The sequence below is a fragment of the Gossypium raimondii genome, chromosome 6 (assembly GCF_025698545.1).
Source record: "Gossypium raimondii isolate GPD5lz chromosome 6, ASM2569854v1, whole genome shotgun sequence".
NCBI classification, from domain to species: Eukaryota; Viridiplantae; Streptophyta; class Magnoliopsida; order Malvales; family Malvaceae; genus Gossypium; species Gossypium raimondii.
In genome coordinates this window covers 15408173-15424453 of record NC_068570.1, presented here as the reverse complement: position 1 = coordinate 15424453, position 16281 = coordinate 15408173, and positions in this window count along the sequence as shown.

Sequence of the window (16281 nt, the reverse complement as noted above, 5' to 3'; positions counted from 1 at the left end):
ATACAATATGATTTCACAAAAAGACGTTAACATTATTAGTAACAAGCACAGGGCATATACGAATGAATATAAACTGCATCTATATTTTTGCTACCGAGAGCATAATAGTTTTCTTAAAAAAGAGAGGTCACCCCGGTTAAAGCCTCACATTTGCACCCACGCCTACCTTCCATTAGGTAGTTCAAAATAGCATCCAAGTCTACGTTAGAAAAGAAATGCAAATCTATAGACAAAAGAGCATCCGTATTGTAGAATGGTATGCCATAATATTCATAAATAGAGGAAGATGAAATGTCAACCTCAACCTATCTAACATAAACCCGGTCTCGATGAGAAAATTTTAAATTAGAATAAAACTCTAAGACAACATGTATGACAGCAGGTATCTTAAGTAACAAATAAAAATATTTCCAATTGTTGAAACGGGGAAGATCCCAGACCTGGTCATTGAATGAAGAGATCGGAGCAAAACCACATTTAAGGATAAAAATTCATCCCTAAAACATTTGAAAAAAATCAACGACCTCTTTGTAGGAAAATTTATAGCCATCGTAATTCACCGATGGAGCTGAGGGTTTGGGATCGAGACCGTTTTTGTTGTCTCGAAGGCATTTTCATAAAATCTCTTTTTTAAGCAGAATTAAAATATTATTTTAACTAACCAAATAGCCACCAAAAACAAACAACAAACTAAACTAGAGATAGCAAAAGCAAAAAAAATAGAAATCAAAATCAAAATAAAAATGCTAACAAAAGTAAAAATAAAGAAACCAGAAGCAACAATAACAACTGGAAGGAAATAAAGGAAAAGAAAACTTAACCTTGCTTGATTGCAATGGCCAAGTTCTTTGATTCCAGAAAGCTCCGTGTTCCCCATGCAACGTGAGAAGAAAAACCTGCAAAAGAAGAAAAATCAAAAAAAAAAGAGAAGGGATATTGCAAAGAAAATAAGAAAGATTTGAAAGCAAGATTGAGAGTAAAATTAGAGTAGGGAGTGTTTTTGGGGATTTAGAGTTTAAGGTTTGGGGGGTAATAAAGAGAATAAGGGGTTTTGGGGTGTTTGAAGGGTTAAAAAACCTCAAAAACCTGCGAATCGCGATACCCAACTCAGGTATTGTGATATCAAGGAGTGGGTATCGCAATATCCCATTTTGTGGATCCTTCCCATTCCGAATCTATCCAGGGTATCGCTATATTGATGGTTTAATATCACGATACCATTGTGCATAAACCAATTTTTTTTAAATTCTAGGGTTATCACAATACCAAGGGGTCAATATCGCAATACCTGAAAGATTTTTTTGGCCTCCCTGTAATTCGTAAGTTTGTGCAAGTGTACACAGTCGTTATCAAGTGATAAGTAAGTATCAAGTTATTATCTCCACAGGGATTGTATTTGTGCTAAGTCACTTAATTTGTAAAATTATATTAACAAATTGGTAAATAAAAACACAATATAGTTAAGAAGTGGTGATTAAAATATATTAAACTAAATGCAATTATCCTAAGTATGCAAACTATATGAATGAAATAGATTTTAGTAAAATTAAACAAAATTTGCAACAATTATAACATAAATAAACTAGGACAATTACTGTAATTAAAATCAATTTATTATCAAAATGCTTAATAACATTCGAAAAAACATTCCATGGCAACTTGATCTTTCATGAGTTTGGAAACCACATTAGGTCCTTCCGGAATACTTTACTTAGTAAATACGCATTTTACTGATCCTTATTTACTAAGGGTTTCTTAGCATTCGTGTGAGGTAACAGAGACGTATCAGGTTTGAAACAATTTAATCACAAAAATCTAAAAACTATGCAGATAACAGAGCTTGGTCAGAGTTGTTATGCAACCTCCAATTTAATTGGGTCAGGATCTAAATTGAGCATGCACATTTCAATTATGTGTCCATTAGCAGTCGTCTCGTCAGGACCGCTCAACTAATTTAGGTGCATTTCAATCATGTATGAATGAAATACAAACTTGATTTTAATTGAAAACATGATCGATTGAGGCACAAACATTATAAGCATGAATCAAATAAATATTATTTAATAAAAGAAATCATCCTAGCTTAAATAAAATTAAGCTAACATTGTTGTAAACAAGAACAAAGAACACATAGCAAACATCTTTATATTAAATTAAAGAAAAGGAAGATTAAACCCAATTCAGAGTGGCTGTCACCCAAGACTCTGACTAACGACGCTCCTTCGTTCCTTTGCTTTGCTCTTTTGCTGATGGCTATCCAAGGTGGTCGACCAAGGGTTCTTTAAGAGGCTTAATTGCTAAAACATCTATGAAGAGATGATGCTAGGTGTGGGAAAGGAAAAGGCTAAGAGAATTTGGAGAAAAGGGAGAATGATGCTTAAGGGATGATGAATGAAGGAATGAGAGGGTCTTATTTATAGGTGAAGAGAGGGGAATAGTTTGCTAAAAATAGGAGTTTTCATCTTTTAAAGCATCTTCCATGGGTGGTCGGCACTAAATGGAGCAAGTTGAGCTGATTTTTCCTTGATTTTTGGTCAATTTGAGTGCCACAATAACTTAGGACTAAGACTCGGTCAAGTGCAAATTTTTAGGTAAATCTCTAATTTCTTCAACTCTTCAAGGACCTTGTGCAATTAAACTAAAGAGTGGTCTATGGACAGCCATGTGCAGCCGAATCTTGTGGTTGACTTGGTCTCCAATTTGGACGGTTTTGTAACCCAACAAAGCTATCAAACCTGTCCAGGATAAATCAACAAGTTAGAGGACCAAAGAGTAAAATTTATCCAATTTAATTAATTAATTAAAACCAAAATTATTAATGAAATATTTTAAAATGAATTACTAAATATAATTTTATATTTTATTACTTAATTTAATCATGTATGGCCCACTTTATGTCTTAATAAATATAATATATTCAAATTAATATAAAATAAGCCATTTATTGCATGAAAACTATATAATAAAGCATAAAATCACATTTTAATAATTTCTATGTCCTAATTTCATATTTTCACATATGTCATTAATTTATTAAATAATTACTTAGTTTTAAAAACAAATTTAAGTAAAAGGTGATAAATTACATAGGAAAAATCCTATATATTTTTTCGTTTACTCTCCCACTGAACTTTTTAAGGAAATTGCAATACCCCGTATGAAAGAGAATCTGGATTTCTAGATCCTCATCAAATTCTAAAAAATAAAGTCTATAGGGAGGATAAACTATCAGAATCTCACAAAGACATCCTCTAGCACTCCCTCATGGTGAACTAAAGACCGATCAGCAAGTTAGAGGGTCACTAAGGTCTCCCTAAGATCACCTAGGCCTAACCTATGATAAATGGATAGAGGCATAACGTTGATAATTGCTCCTAAGTCATAAAGGGCTCTTCCAACTCCACTTATTTCTGTAGGAATGGTGAAGCTACCAGGATCTTTAATTTTTTTTGGCAGCTTACAGGACACCATGCACTACATTCAGCATTGAGAGCTATTTGCTCTCCTCGCCCTATTTTCTTCCTTAGAGATATTACCTCTCTAAGTAACATTACATACTTAGGCATCTTTTCATGGACCTCAAGCAATGGGAGGTTGAAATTTAAAGCCTTAAACATTTTGAGGAAATCTAAGAACTCCTTATTTTTTTTCTTTTTTCACTCTTTTGAATAGGACGAAAGGGCACTGACCCTTAACTAGAGGGTTTCATTGGCTTATCCTGACTTTTGGCTGGCTCGGGTCTACTTCTTCTTGCACTTCCTCTTATACCCCTCCTCAAACACTAAGAGTGTGGGTACTACCTTCCTTCTCTCCTTCTTCTTCACCACTCACTGGCCTAACGAGCTCCTTAATCACTACCTCTGACCTAAGCGTAATTGCTTTAGTATGCTCATTTCCTTCCCTTTTTGGATTTGGCTCAGTATTGTTCAGTATGTTAGAGGGGGTGTGGGTTTGCACCCATTGGAACATTTGATTTAATTGACGACGGATTTTTCACACATCGGCTTGAAAAGTCTGCACATTCTCCTCTAAGTTACTCACATGAATGGGCAATGGAGTGTTGCTATTAAAGATTAGCTTCCTCTCAGCTTCTTGAAATGCTCTATAAGGTTGTTTGGGTTAGTATGAAGAATTAGGTCGAAGTGTGTTAAATTTTTGGGCTCCTTGATTGGGGAGATTTCTTTGGTTCCCTCCCCACCTAAGGTTGTGATGGTCACGTCACCCTGGATTCTAGGTGTTGGAGTATGGGTTATACCCTCAGTTTTCCACATAGTTAACCTTATTATTCTCGTTTGTACCTCTACAATGTGTGCCTTCGTCTTCAGTGCATAAATAATAACTGCTTAGAAGGGGCAAATTTATAGCTTGCGATCTTGTCGAACTCATCTCAAATTGATTAAACCTTTCAAGGATTTATTGATACTTATCCTCGCTACCGACCACATTCATGGTCGATTGCTTGGCTTGATGTGTGAAGTGCTCAACCAGCCACATATATGAATTCATTTTCTTATCATCGATGAGTTTGCAATCATTGACATACGTCTTTGACATGAAAGCCCCCACAGATGCTCCGTTAAGACTAGAGTGTAAGTTTCCATGTAGCCCGTTATACAAGACTTGAAGTTATAATCAATCTTCTAGGCCGTCGTGCGAACACTTATGGTCATGAGTTTGAACAACTTCTATGGCTAGTATAGCGACTCCCCTTCCAATTACAAGAAATTTTTTATGTCCATCTGGGGGTTTAATGTTTTTCTAGGGGAAAATACTTTGCCAAATATTTGCTAGCAAACTCATCCCAAGTGTTGATTGAATCCGCTGGTTGTGAATTTAATCACATAAAAGCATCATCAGTAAGAGAGAAAGGGAATAAATGGAGATAAATAGAGTCATTGGATACCCCATTGTATTTAAAGGTATCACATATTGTCAGAAATCACTTCAGGTGCTGATTCAGATATTCAATCATAGATCTTTGGAATTGTAAGTTCCCTTGGATCATCTGGATTATGGTAGGCTTTATATCAAAGTTGTTCACATTAATCGTTGGGAAATTAATACTCCTTCAAACAACGTCAAGGTTAGGCATCGCATAGTCGCGCAGCATTCGTTGTTCAATTAGTGGGTGCGATGTTGGATGTTGTACATCTACTCGTGGGTGGTTGATAGGTTGTTTTCTTTCTAGAGGTTGGGATTCTCTAGGATATTGCACCCTCCTTGCATGTGTAATGACAAGTTTCGTTTCCTATTCAAATGGTAGATCATCGTTACATGTCCGAGTCATACAATGCCTCCTACAAGCACAAGAGAATTAAACAAATCAACTACAAATTGCAAATGAAATAAAAACAAACAAAAACAAAGACGTAATTATAACTTTGACTTTCTTCAATTATCTCACTAAATGCAAGCAACGAAACTAAAAATAGTTCAATCTAGCATCGGCTCCACGACAACTACGCCAACAACTTAACCGTTCTCTCTTCGTCCTCATGAATGATGGGAGGAAAAATCAACAAAAAAAAAGACAATAATCGAATAAAGCTAATATGTACAGTGTCTACAAGTGTGATGATCTGCCATAATTTGGTGTAGCAAATTTTACTAGTTTTTGCACTTTGAATGCTTGAACACAAACATTTTTTGTTATGTTTTAATTATGTTTTCTCAATTTTACTTAAATTCAATAAAGCATGTAATTTGAATCTTTTATTAACCTTAGGGGCCGAATGAGGCCTAAGGGTGAGCTAATATACTTTGTGAGCGTGCAGGAGATTAATAAAAGGCGTACCAACCCAGTACTAGTCGTTGTGTTGCAACACGAAAAGCTGAATGTCGCAACATAGGGAGCAGAAAAAAAGAATTCCAATACTACCTTTGATGTCCTGATATAGTCTGAGGATGTTGCGGGACACCCCTAAAGACACCCTGAAGGTGAAGCATACTGCCCTCGATATTGCAGCGCAAGACTTGGTGTGTCGCGACATCACTTCTGTACAAGAAATAATTATGAGCTAGGGGCATTTTGGTCTATACAATTAAACATTAAACATTAGGCTCATTTAACACATGTTATGGATGACGTTCATATTGCATAATTTTTCTTCTTAGTTTTAATCTTTCTTTTTTTTGAGGCTTTACATTTTTTTTCAATTTTCGTTCTTTGCTTTGTAGAAGAAATCAGACTTGTGAAACATGATCAAACTCTGTGAGGATTCAACATTCTATTCTAATACAAATGAGACTTCTTCTAAACATTATATTCTTGAATTATTGTTCATGCATATTTTTCTATCAATTTTATATTGTTTATGAGATCCATGAGGAACAAATCCTCTTATGGGGAATTAGCGAGTGGAGGTATGATTAATTAACTATTTTGCAGGGTTCTCTCAAGTAGATCAACTGTTCAGGAAAGGAAGAACTTAAACCCTAGGCTTGACAACCCTAGAAAGTCATTAAGGTTGGGATTATCCCAAAATTTCTATGGCTTATCTTTGAACACCTTAACCTTGAACTGATCTGGACTGTGAGGTCGAGAGATAAGTAGTTCTTGTCGACCCATGATTCTAGTGGAAGATCAGAAGATCCTACTGAGATATTGACTAGTTGATTGAACAAGAAAACTGATCTGTCGTAATTCGGTATAGCAGATTAAACTAGTTTTCACATTTAAGGAGCTTGAATACAAGCATTTTCATTATGTTTTAAGTAAGTTTCTTTAGTTTTACTTACATCCAATAAAATATGCACATTTAGTCTTTTATTGACCTTAATGGTCGAATGAGGCCTAAAAGAGAGCTAACATACTTTGTAAGTGTACAAGAGACAATTAGAAGGCATTTTGGATCAATAATGGATGCCATGTCACAAGATAGAGAAGAAAATTGAAAAAGGAAGAATCTGCCTTCAATGTCGTGGCACAGGCTGAGGGTGTCGCGACATACCCTTGAAGATGGCTGCAGAGGAGCATACTGGTTGCTATGTTGCGATACAGGTCCTGGTGTGTCGTGACATCAAGTTAGTGACGAGAATAAAACACGAAGTAGTGGCATTTTGGTCTGCATAATCAAACTTAAAGCTCGGGAATGTCAACTAACCTAGGGTTAATGATGACGACTGCCTGAAGGCTATAAATAGGCTCATTTGGCACACATTATGGACATGATCCCATTAGCTTAGATTCTCTCTTTGGGTTTAAGTTTTGTTTTCTTGCTTTCTTTAGGTTTTCATAGTTTTAGTTTATTTGTTCATTATTTCTTTCAAGAGTTCCAATTTATAACGGAGATCAATTGTTGTGGATTTGCATTTATTATGAATGTTACTAGTAATTATTGCTGCTTGCTAATATGAAAAATAGGAAGAAGCATTACTGAATATCCTGAAAATGCATAAAAATTGATAGGATGTACCATTGCTGATATCAAAGGAATCAATCATGCATTCTGCTAACACAAGATCAGATTAGAGGAAAGGAAAAAACCTATAGTGGATGCTCAGCGGAGACTCAATCCAGCTTTGAAAGAAGTAGTAAAAAATGAATTAATCAAATGGTTAGACATATGTATTATTTATGCTATCTTTGATAGTGAATTGGTTAGCCTGACCCAGTGTGTTCCAAAGAAGGGAGGTCTCACTGTAGTTGAGAACGATAAGAATGAATTGATTCCAACGCGAACAATTATTGGTTGGAAGGTATTTATGGATTACAGGAAACTGAATGATGCAACAAAAAAAGACCACTTTCGATTGCCCTTTATTGAACAAATGTTGGATCAGTTAGTAGGAAAAGACTATTATTGTTTCTTTAATGGGTATTCAAGGTATCATCAAATTCCAATTCACCCCAATGACCAAGAGAAAACAACTTTCACATGCCCTTTCGGCATGTATGCTTTTAAAAGAATTCCCTTCGGATTGTGCAATACTCCAACAACTTTTATGAGATGCATGATTGCAATCTTTGCTGATATGTTGAAAGAAGGTCTGGATGTTTTCATGGATGATTTTTTGATTTATGGAAACTCGTTTCAAGAATGTTTGGGTAATATTAAGAAAGTTCTAAAAAGATACGAGGAAACTAACCTAGTGTTGAATTCGGAAAAATGTAATTTTATGGTAAAAGAAGGACTGGTCACCAAATATCAGGAAAGGGAAAGGAAATAGATAAGGCCAAAATTGAGGTGATTAAACATCTTCCACACCCAACTAACGTGAAAAGTAATCGAAATTTTTTAGGTTATGTAGGATTCTACCGGAGATTTATCAAAGATTTTTCTCATATTTCTAAACCTTTAAATCAATTTATTTAGAAAGAAACACCTTTCATCTTCGACCAAAGATGCATCGAAGCCTTTGAGGTAACAAAAGCCAAACTCATATCTGCTCCTATATTAACCAATCCAAATTAGACAAAACCCTTTATTATTATGTGTGATGCTATTGATTATGTAGTGGGTGCAATTTTTAGACAAAAGCGAAATAATTTATTTGGGGCTATTCAGTATGCTAACAAAACGTTGAATCCAACACGGTGTAATTATACTACAACTGAAAAAGAGATGTTGGTAGTAGTGTTCAATTGCAAAAATATTTGACCTTATTTAATGGCAAACCGAGTCTATGTGTAGATTAATCACTCCGCCCTCAAATATGTTATGAAGAAAAAAGAAACAAATGCCAGATTAGTGCGATGGATTTTGTTAGTTCTGGAATTTGATGTATGGATTATGGACAGAAAGGGGATTGAAAATCAAATTGCAGATCATTTATCAAGAATTAAGGGCAACCTACAGGTAGAAGATACGAAAGAGATTAAAGAGACCTTCACAGATGAGCAACTATTCAAGGTAGAAATCAATCAACCAAGACATGGTAAGCGTAGAACACCGTGGTATGCGGATTATGTTAATTATATTGTACGAGGGGTCTACCCAACTCAAGCGTCTTGGCAGCAGAAAAAGTGGATAGTTCACGAATCTAAAAATTATGTGTGGGAGAAACCATACATGTTTTGGCAATACGCTAATTAATTAGGTCAATGGTGTGTGCACGAGGAAGAAATACATGATATTTTACAAGGATGCCACACATCTCCCTGTGGAGGACATTTTAGTGGAAAATGACAGCCCAAAGAAGATTACAATCAGGATTTTATTGACTCACTATAAACAAATATGCCTATGAATTCGTAAAATGATGTGATAGATTTTAGAGAATCGAGAATATATCTAAAAGAGAAGAAATGCCACAAACTAGCATAATTGAAGTCGAACTGTTTGATATTTGGGGGATTGATTTCATGAGACCTTTTTCAAGTTCTTTTAGAAATCGGTATATTCTCTTGCTTGTTGACTATGTTTCAAAATGGGTCAAAGTTGTTGCACTGCCTACTAATGATACAAAGTCAGTTGTGAGATTTTTGAGAAAATAAACATATTCGCTAGGTTTGGTACACCACAAGCATTGGTCAGCTATGAAGGATCTCACTTTTGTAGCAAGTAGTTCGAAGCAGCTTTGGTTAAATACAACATAATGCACACAAATGGAGAAGTAGAGGTATCCAACCGAGAAATAAAATAGATTTTGGAGAAAATGGTAAATCCAAGCCGAAAGGATTGGGCGGCTAAGCTAGATGATGCCTTATGGGCTTATAGAACAACATATAAAACTCCGTTGGGAATGTTTTCATACAAGCTAGTCTATGGTAAGAATTTCCATTTACTAATTCAATTAGAAAGGAAAGTATATTAGGAAATTAAGGAGCTAAATTTAGATCCATAATTAGCTAAGAAAGAAAGATTATTTCAACTCCAAGAATTAGAAGAATTTTGTTTCATGGCCTACGAAAATACTAAAATGTATAAAGAAAAGAGTAGACTTCGACATGATGTGAAGATTAGAAAAAAAGAATTTGTACCTAGGCAGAAAGTCTTACTGTTCAACTCTCGATTGAAATTATTTCTTCAGAAATTGAAATCAAGGTGGACAGGTCCATATACAATACATCAGGTAACTTCTCATGGAACAATAGAGCTGATTGGAAAAGAAGGGGCAATGTTTTCTTGTTAATGGTCAAAGAGTGAAACACTATTTTGGACGGATGATCAACTTGGTTATTGATGAACAAACTTTAAATTGTAACACACTATGGGATGTACAAGGAATTAAGGGAAAGTCAATAACTGAAGAAAGAAATGATGAAGAAGGTAAACAAGGCGTTAATTCCCCAAGGTACCAAGGAATTTGGTCTGCATGTTGCGGCACCAAATCAGAATGTCGCGACAACAAACAACATTTAGATTACGGGATCTGCCCTCGACATCGCGACATCAATAAGGGATGTTACGATATCCCTATGTAATCTTACTTTCCGAATTAACATTAACCACTGATGCTTTTCTAGTTTAGTTACATTAGAATTCTTATTTCTCAACTCTTTACTTAGTAATTTTAAAATGTACCTCTTGAATATTTTATTCTTTCTCTTTGATCTATAAATAGGTCACCTTAGTCCTCATTCTTATCATTAGTAAGGGAAAGAAGAAATCAAATTATAGAGATTACAAAATCATATATGGAGCTTTAGAAAAATAAAACATCAAAATGGCAAGTTCCAATATAAGTGTCTCAAGCCCAGTTGTCGAGTTTCAAGAAAACAATGTGGAGCAATATTTGCAGCAACTATAGCTATATACCTTTGTTCAAGAGCATGGATTTGATCCTTTAATGAGGGAGTGCAAAGGAATGTGGGAGAATGCCAGTGAAAGAGAATGGGCAAAATTCTACTTGCCAGCCGAAGAACCTATAGTAATTCCCTTAGTTCAAGAATTTTATTTAGCATTGAAACAAAAAGAAGTAACTAGACCATTCTACGAGATGTGTGCTGTTGTGAAAGTCAGAGGGGTTAATATTTCGGTAACTAAAAGAAGTATTTTTCAATTCTACGATGCACCATACTATTATCTGGACTACCTCTATAAAACTGATTTAATGGAGTTTAGAAACATCGACATGGAAGAAATACTGCGGTTTTTAATGGATGGAAAGGAGATGTGGACATATAAGATAGGCAAAAGAACACCTGAAGCATTCAATCAAGAATTAATGATCCCGAAGGCTAAGATGTGGATGAAATTTGTTTGTTCAAGAATATTGCCAACCATAGAGATGTCTAAGGTTGGTCCAACCCATGCTATCAAAACATACGGGATCCTCCAAAAGAAACAAATATGCATTAGTACATGGATAAACCATAGCATGGTTGAGTGTGCAATAAACTTAAGAAGGGGGATGTTTTTCCCTCATTTGATTACAGGATTATGTAGAAAAGCTGGCGTCCCAATTGAATGAATGGATAAAATAATGAATCCCCCGTGAAAGCTACTCGGTGATGATATATTCAAGCAATTTACCCTTCTACAAACAAAACAAAAAGAGGAAAGGAGGAAGCGAGGATTTCTAGAAGACGATGAATAATATTCAAGAGATAATTTAGTGGGGTTTTAATTTTTAAGAACAACAGACTTTAGGAACTTGGATTTTAAAAAAAAAACTGATATTCTTTTTTATGAGTAGTTTTTCTTAAAAAAATCAATGAAGGAACCCAACACAAATGAGACACAAATAAATTTGAACTTTATACGAGCAATGGAGGAAGTGCTCACCAATAGAGGATGGAGCAATCATGATCAATCAGGTAACTTATTTCCCCATCTATTATGGACTACACATTGAGGAAAATGTGTCAACTAAAGTGTGAGGGGGTAACATGGAAAACTTGTTTATTTAATTTTCTATATTTTTATTTGAATTTTATTTTGTGTGCTTGAGCTTGTAGAAATACAAGTGATTAGTTAGGAGCATGTACAGAGGTTGCTTGTGTTTATGAATAAATTTGGCATGATGATAGGTGATTATAAATTTTTGATTATTGGACTACTAAAGTTCTATACGTTACACTGTAAATAGGTATTAAACCATCGTTTGAACCAAGTGATATAGAAAATACAAGGAAATGATGCATTGCTAGATGTCACTCATTGCTTGTAATATTAGAAATGTTCTAGTATTACTACTAACGTTACAAGTTCCTACAGGGTCACACTCTATAGTTGAAGTGAACAGAATCCAAACACATTTGGTATTGTATTTGGCTGTCACATGAATTAAACTAATTATTGAATTAATTCAATTTGATAGTTAAATATTAAACACATTATATGTACAAGCTTTTTGTACACATATAGAGAATATAGAAAAATTAATATATTAATTTTACTCATACAAAATATTAATTGAATATAGTTTACCAAATTATTAATATAAATAATTATAATAATAATTTCGGTCAAAATATAAAACGACATGGAAATTGATATTCTTTTGGAAAGAATATAATTTTTATTACGACTTTCCATTTGTTTCTCTAAAAATAAGGGAATAATCTCATTTTTTCCTGATATGTGATATCAAAGAAAAATAAAAGGAATATGAATCAATGATGTGTTAGGGTTGCTAAAAAATATAAACACATAACTCAAAAGGTCTAGTAGCCACTCTTGAAAATTCTCTCTAAAAAGTTTAAGAGAATTTTGTTGTTTGTTCTTTGACCGAGTGGATTACGTTGAGGCCGAGACGTTATTGGTGTGGCTTGGAATCGAAATCTCCAAAAGGGGTCCTATTGACAACCTTACACATCTTTTTTCAGTTTTGAAAGGTGTGTTTTCTAACCATATTTCAACCTGATTCATTCCTTGTACTTGGATCCATGGCTGATGATTGCCAAAAAATTTTTCGCTGCGCCACGGGGCGTACTAGTGGTTCAACAAAATTCTCGTTAATAGGCCTTCAATGGTTGGTGCTTCAGTTGGACAAAGACTACCCTTGGTGTCAATTTTTGTCCCCTTACGATGTTGGTATCGTGATACCCAAGGACAGGATATCGGAATACCGCTGTTAGGCTTAACTTTGGGTGCTCCTTGGGTAGATAATATCGTGATACCACTGTAGGTGGTCTTTATCTTTGGGGCTTGTTGGAGGTATCATGATTCCAAGGGTAAGTTATCACGATACCCTCTCCTAGTGTTGTTCCCACTCGATTTCGGCCTCCAACGCGTCCGTACAACACCCAATCACGTATTAGTCCCCCCAATGGTACTATTTTCCAATTTGGGTCTCAAAATAAGGTTACACTTATTAAATCAAAATTCTAAGAACTATGAAAAACTATGAAAAAGATACAAAATTGCTTGATAACAAGCTCCGTAAGTATAACGAGGAAGCCTAATTTTCCATATCAAATTACAGTAGATCAAGTACCGTGACTGAGCTCTCCTTAATGACATATCATTATGAAAGCTACTTGATTAGTGCTGCTCATAGTATGTTACCCTCATAGGATATCCTTAATCTCTTTGGGATAAATCTGTATGCCCAATATGATCCTATTTTATCTCATAGTAACCATTACATCTTCCTTCATGAAAAGTCAATTACTATCATATAGTAATTAATTCATTCATCGCAAAGACAACTTGAAACACCCCTAACCCGTATCTATCGCCGGAATAAGGTTACGAAGCATTACCGTAAAAATGCAACTCAAATCATTCATTCCCAACATTTCATAACCATTGCAAAATCCAATCAAATACATGCATAATGTCCCTAAATCGAGCACTCGAGGCCTCAGAAACACTTTAGAAATGATTCGGGACTAAATCGAGAATATTTGAAACATTGAGGAAAAAGTTACAAAATTTTAAACTGTAGGGGTCACATAGCTAAGACACACACCCATGTCTCAGGCCGTGTAACATTCGAAATAGGGACAAACGGTCGTGTCCCAGCCCGTGTCTGTGCCCGTGTAACTCTTTGACTTGGGTCACATGGCTAAGCTACACGCTTGTGTGCCAAGTTGTGTACCTCTCGAAATGCAACCTTTAAAACCTATAGGGGACACACAGTCATGTCGTATGGCCATGTGTCACACAAGGCCGAGACACACGCCCGTGTCTTAGGCCATGTGGACATGAAATAGACCATTTCTAAGCCATTTCTTTCACCCAAAACAAGCTCACACCTAGAAGCTATTTGCACATAAAATCAAGCTTCAAAAACATTCCTAAAACATGCATAATAAGACCAAATCGAATACCAAATTCCATTCAACCAATATGTCATATAGGCACCTCAAATGCAAACATACAATTTATCTCAACATATGCATGTACTTAACACATTTCATTCATTAACACTTAGTTCATTTTCCATTACAAAACTCTTCATAATTTGACCACATTTATACCATTACAAAATATATACCTCAAAGCATACCTCCACTTGGTCTCATTATAAACATACCAAATGATCATTTCAAACATACCTAAACGTAAGCACATTTAACTTTACCATTTTAGATTCATGCTAATACAAAATAACTTTACCATTTGGACTATTTCTCACATACATCAAAACCATCAAAATGACACAAATCTAGCCATTTCCAAATGGTACCAACAACCAACATATTCATACCATATTTCAATGATGCACATCTATTCAAAACCTTTCCAAAGTAAACCATATCTTGATCATGTTGATTCAATTTATCACATACCACTTTGGCGATTTAAACATACATTAGCATATACTAAATTTAGTCACTAAAGCATACATTAACTTGACCATTCCAACATCAACCATATCATCAATCATAAAACCACATATATACATGCCAACACCTAGCACATTGGCCATAAAAACCATACATCAATTTGATCATATAAACACCAACCATTAAACATCAAAGTGCCAAAAGCATACCAACCATCAAGGCATCAAAATAACATAAGTTTCACAAATTCAAAGCAATATTACATGCCAATATCATCAACTAAACATTAGACATAGCCCACCTATACATACCATTATAACCATGACCAAAGCATTAAGATCTACCGATAAAATCGATGAATAATGTAATGGATCTTCGACAAGCTTCCAACCAGATCAAGCTTCTGATAATTTGTAAAGTAAAGGAAAAATAACTACGTAAGCAATGAATGCTTAGTAAGCTCATATAAACATTAAACATATCATTCTATTTCAATAATAAACTTTATAGAATAAACATAAACCTATGCCAATGCCATAAGATTCATAAATCTATATGATCATCAACTCATAAATGACTAAGTTCATTCATGTCACCTATTTTTCTCATTCATAACATGATAGGATTTTATGGAACTTAATAAATAATCATCAACCTTTCTATAAGATTGACACTTTTCAATTTAATTTCTTACCATTCAGTTCCCAATGCTTATCCTAAGCCTAAACAACATTATCAATTCCTGACTTAGTGTATTTATCCACGATATAGTTATATTCATCTATAGTATACGTAAATTTCTCACATGTAGTAAATCATTCAAACTCATCATTCCCTTTTCATCAAATTTCATTTCAACTATGAGTTTATCGTTTCATTACCTTTCCTCGTCCGTTTCATATGCATAACACACAAGTTATAAGCATAACATCAACCATGACTACAAGCTAGTGCATTTAAACATAGCTCTTTTGAAATCAACTACATGATAAACCATATCATAAGAAATTACATACTTTGATTTATTCCACCTTTTCATGAACATAAGTACGTTACCAGTTGAGCACTTACCATTTCAATGTATTTCATTAAGATTAAACATCATATAATTCAATCATAAACTTGACACAAGCTTAACCACCAACAATAACACATGTTAACATAATTGAAGATAATTCATGTGAACTTAACATAAATAACCTTTATACTTGAGCATGATCCAATTGGATTTATCATCCTTCATAACATATCATATTTTCCATGTATCACCATTTCAATAAGTTTCATACACACATGTCTTGTTTTATATTGAACATTTACCATTTCATTTGCATAACACAAAAGACATAAACATAACATTTAACATAGTCACAAGCTAGTGATTAAACACATAACTTAGCAATATCATCACATGGTAAGATATGATACGTAAACATAACATCACTTAAATCATACCTTTCATAATCATGAATATTCATACTTTGATCATTGGTACATCATACCTTTCCATATTTTTCGTAGTGAAGTCAATCGGAACCCTTACCGGAGCTCACACAAGTGTGCTAAACGGTGGTCAAAACAATTCATTTTCTTTAATCGATGGTTAAAACCATCCCTTTTCATATTCAATGGTTGAAGCCATCCCTTTTCATATTCGATGA